The sequence below is a fragment of the Aegilops tauschii genome, chromosome 6, assembly GCF_002575655.3.
Source record: "Aegilops tauschii subsp. strangulata cultivar AL8/78 chromosome 6, Aet v6.0, whole genome shotgun sequence".
NCBI classification, from domain to species: Eukaryota; Viridiplantae; Streptophyta; class Magnoliopsida; order Poales; family Poaceae; genus Aegilops; species Aegilops tauschii.
The window spans coordinates 172,101,301-172,106,763 of record NC_053040.3 but is presented as its reverse complement, the minus strand read 5'-3'; positions in this window follow the sequence as shown (position 1 = coordinate 172,106,763).

Below are 5,463 nucleotides of genomic sequence, written 5' to 3'. Positions count from 1 at the left end.
TTGTTACATAACGTTTACCATACGTGCATGCTACGGGACTTGCAAACTTCAACACAAGTATTTCTCAAATTCACAACTACTCAACTAGCACAACTTTGATATCACTACCTCCATGTCTCAAAACAATCATCAAGCATCAAACTTCTCTTAGTATTCAACACACTCATAAGAAAGTTTTTACTAATCTTGAATACCTAGCATATTAGGATTATTTAAGCAAATTACCATGCTATTTAAGACTCTCAAAATAATATAAGTGAAGCATGAGAGATCAATAGTTTCTATAAAACAAATCCACCACCGTGCTCTAAAAGATATAAGTGAAGTACTAGAGCAAAAACCATATAACTCAAAAGATATAAGTGAAGCACATAGAGTATTCTAATAATTTCTGAATCATGTGTGTCTCTCTCAAAATGTGTGTACAGCAAGTATTATTGTGGTAAACTAAAAAGCAAAGACTCAAATCATACAAGACGCTCCAAGCAAAACACATATCATGTGGTGAATAAAAATATAGCTCCAAGTAAAGTTACCGATGGAAGTAGACGAAAGAGGGGATGCCTTCCGGGGCATCCCCAAGCTTTGGCTTTTAGGTGTCCTTAGATTATCTTGGGGGTGCCATGGGAATCCCCAAGCTTAGGCTCTTGCCACTACTTGTTCCATAATCCATCAAATCTTTCACCCAAAACTTGAAAAACTTCACAACACAAAACTCAGCAGAAAATCTCGTGAGCCCCGTTAGCGAAAGAAAACAAAAGACCACTTCAAGGTACTGTAATGAACTCATTATTTATTTATATTGGTGTTAAACCTACTGTATTCCAACTTATCTATGGTTTATAAACTATTTTACTAGCCATAGATTCATCAAAATAAGCAAACAACACACGATAAACAGAATCTGTCAAAAACAGAACAGTCTGTAGTAATCTGTAACTAACGCAAACTTCTGGAACTCCAAAAAATCAGCCAAAATAGGACGACCTAGACAATTTGTTTATTGATCAGAAGCAATTGGAATCAATATTTTATCAAGTTCTGGTGATTTTTAACAATTATTTTCGTGAACAGAAAGTTTCTGGAATTTTCTGCAGGATCAAATAACTATCATCCAAGAAGATCCTATAGGTTTAACTTGGCACAAACACTAAGTAAAACATAAAAACACATCTAACCAGAGGCTAGAACAAATATTTATTCCTAAACAGAAGCAAAAAGCAAAAAAATAAAAATAAAATTGGGTTGCCTCCCAACAAGCGCTATCATTTAACGCCCCTAGCTAGGCATAGAAGCAAGGATAGATCTAGGTATTGCCATCTTTGGTAGGCAATCCATAAGTGGCTCTCATAATAGATTCATATGGTAATTTTATTTTCTTCCTAGGGAAGTGTTCCATGCCTTTCTTTAATGGAAATTGGAATCTAATATTCCCTTCCTTCATATCAGTAATTGCACCAATCGTTCTAAGGAAAGGTCTACCAAGAATAATAGGACGTGAAGGATTGCAATCTATATCAAGAACAATAAAATCTACGGGCACATAGTTCCTATTTGCAACAATAAGAACAACATTAATTCTTCCCATAGGTTTCTTAATAGTGGAATCCGCAAGGTGCAAGTTTAAAGAGCAATCATCAAAATCACGGAAACCTAGCAAATCACACAAAGTTTTTGGAATCGTGGAAACACTAGCACCCAAATCACACAAAGCATAGCATTCATGATCTTTAATTTTAATTTTAATAGTAGGTTCCCACTCATCATAAAGTTTTCTAGGGATAGAAACTTCCAACTCAAGTTTTTCTTCATAAGATTGCATAAAGCATCAACGATATGTTTGGTAAAGGCTTTATTTTGACTATAAGCATGCGGAGAATTTAGCACGGATTGCAACAAGGAAATACAATATATCAAAGAACAATTTTCATAATTAAATTCCTTGAAATCCAAAATAGTGGGTTCATTAATATCTAACGTTTTGATCTCTTCAATCCCACTTTTACCAATTTTAGCATCAAGATCTAAAAACTCCAAATTTTTGGAACACCTTCTAAGTAAAGGTGGATCATATTAAGTCCCATCATTATCAAGATTCATATTGCAAAACAAATATTTAATAGGGGACACATCAATAACCTTTAGATCTTCATCTTTATTTTCATAGAAACTAGAAGAACATGCTTTCATAAAGCAACCTTTCTTAGCACGCATCCTAGCGGTTCTTTCTTTGCACTCATCAATGGAAATTCTCATGGCTTTGAGAGACTCATTGATATCATGCTTAGGAGGAATAGATCTAAGTTTTAAAGAATCAACATCAAGAGAAATTCTATCAACGTTCATAGCCTTTAAGCAATTTCTCTTCAAGCAAAGCATTGAAATTCTTTTGCGAATTCATAAATTCCTTAACACTAGTCTCAAATTAAGAGGGCATCTTATTAAAATTTCCATAAGAATTGTTGTAGGAGTTACCATAATTATTAGAGGAGTTACTAGGATAAGGCCTAGGATTAAAATTTCCTCTATACGCGTTGTTACCAAAATTATTCCTACCAACAAAATTCACATCCATAGGTTCATTATTATTCTCAATCAAAGTAGACAAAGGCATATCATTAGGATCAGAAGAAACACTCTTAGTAGCAAATAATTTCATAAGTTCATCCTTCTTTCCACTCAAAACATTAATTTCTTCTATCGCATGCACCTTTTTATTAGTAGATCTTTCAGTGTGCCATCGAGAATAATTAACCATAATATTATCTAGGAGTTTAGTAGCTTCTCCTAAAGTGATTTCCATAAAAGTGCCTCCCGCGGCCGAATCTAAAAGATTTCTAGAAGCAAAATTCAATCCGGCATAAAAAATTTGTATAATCATCCACAAATTCAAACCATGCGCAGGGCAATTACGTATCAGTAATTTCATCCTCTCCTAAGCTTGTGCAACATGTTCATGATCAAGTTGCTTAAAATTCATAATATCGTTTCTAAGAGAGATGATCTTAGCGGGAGGAAAATACTTAGAGATAAAAGCATCTTTGCACTTATTCCATGAATCAATACTATTTTTAGGCAAAGACGAAAACCAAGCTTTAGCACGATCTCTAAGCGAAAAAGGAAATAGTTTCAATTTAACAATATCATTATCCACATCTTTCTTCTTTTGCATATCACACAAATCGACGAAGCTATTTAGATGGGTAGCGGTATCTTCACTAGGAAGGCCGGCGAATTGATCTTTCATGACAAGATTCAACAAAGCAGCATTGATTTCACAAGATTCAGTATCGGTAAGAGGAGCAATCGGAGTGCTAAGGAAATCATTGTTGTTGGTATTGGTAAAGTCACATAATTTGGTATTATCTTGAGCCATCGTGACAAGCAAGCAATCCAACACACGAGTAAATAAGAGACGTGCAAAAAAGAGGCAAACAGAAAAGAGAGGGCGGATAAAACGGCAAGGGTGAAGTGGGGGAGAGGGAAACGAGAGGCAAATAGCAAATAATGTAATGCGGGAGATAAGGGTTTGTGATGGGTACTTGGTATGTTGACTTTTGCGTAGACTCCCCGGCAACGGCGCCAGAAATCCTTCTTGCTACCTCTTGAGCACTGCGTTGGTTTTCCCTTGAAGAGGAAAGGGTGATGCAGCAAAGTAGCGTAAGTATTTCCCTCAGTTTTTGAGAACCAAGGTATCAATCCAGTAGGAGGCCACACACAAGTCCCTCGCACCTACACAAACAAATAAATCCTCGCAACCAACGCGATAAGGGGATGTCAATCCCTACACGGTCACTTACGAGAGTGAGATCTGATAGATATGATAAGATAATATTTTTGGTATTTTAATGATAAAGATGCAAAGTAAAATAGAAGCAAAATAAAAGGCAACGGAAAAAGCTAAGTGTTGGAAGATTAATATGATGGAAAATAGACTCGAGGGCCATAGGTTTCACTAGTGGCTTCTCTCGAGAGCATAAGTATTTACGGTGGGTGAACGAATTACTGTTGAGCAATTGACAGAATTGAGCATAGTTATGAGAATATCTAGGTATGATCATGTATATAGGCATCACGTCCGAGACAAGTAGACCGACTCCTGCCTGCATCTACTACTATTACTCCACACATCGACCGCTATCCAGCATGCATCTAGAGTATTAAGTTCATAAGAACAGAGTAACGCTTTAAGAAAGATGACATGATGTAGAGGGATAAATTCATGCAATATGATATAAACCCCATCTTGTTATCCTCGATGGCAACAATACAATACGTGCCTTCCTGCCCCTACTGTCACTGGGAAAGGACACCGCAAGATTGAACCCAAAGCTAAGCACTTCTCCCATTGCAAGAAAGATCAATCTAGTAGGCCAAACCAAACTGATAATTCAAAGAGACTTGCAAAGATAACCAATCATACATAAAAGAATTCAGAGAAGATTCAAATATTGTTCATAGATAAACTTGATCATAAACCCACAATTCATCGGTCTCAACAAACACACCGCAAAACAAGATTACATCGAATAGATCTCCACGAGAGAGGGGGAGAACATTGTATTGAGATCCAAAAAGAGAGAAGAAGCCATCTAGCTAATAACTATGGACCCGAAGGTCTGAGGTAAACTACTCACACATCATCGGAGAGGCTATGGTGTTGATGTAGAAGCCCTCCGTGATCGATGCCCCCTCCGGCGGAGCTCCGGAACAGGCCCCAAGATGGGATCTCACGGGTACAGAAGGTTGCGACGGTGGAATTAGGTTTTTGGCTCCGTATCTGGTAGTTTGGGGGTACGTAGGTATATATAGGAGGAAGGAGTACGTCGGTGGAGCAACAGGGGGCTCACGAGGGTGGAGGGTGCGCCTGTGGGGGGGGGGGGGGTAGGCGCGCCCCCTACCTTGTGCCCACCTGGTTGATGTCTTGACATAGGGTCCAAGTCCTCTGGATCACGTTCGTTCCGAAAATCACGTTCCCGAAGGTTTCATTCCATTTGGACTCCGTTTGATATTCTTTTTCAGCGAAACTCTGAAATAGGCAAAAAACAGCAATTCTGGGATGGGCCTCCGGTTAATAGGTTAGTCCCAAAAATAATATAAAAGTGTATAATAAAGCCCAGTAATGTCCGAAACATAATATAATATAGCATGGAACAATCAAAAATTATAGATACGTTGGAGACGTATCACTAGGCAATGATCATTACATAGGCACCACGTCCAAGATTAGTAGACCGACTCCTGCCTGCATCTACTACTATTACTCCACACATCGACCACTATCCAGCATGCATCTAGTGAGTAATGCAATAAGAACGATGACATGATGTAGACAAGATCTGTTTATCTATATGGCGGTAGACATAGATCTCGTCTTTTTATCCTTAGTAGCAACGATACATACGTGTCGGTTCCCTTTCTGTCACTGGGATCGAGCACTGTAAGGTCGAACCCACTACCGGG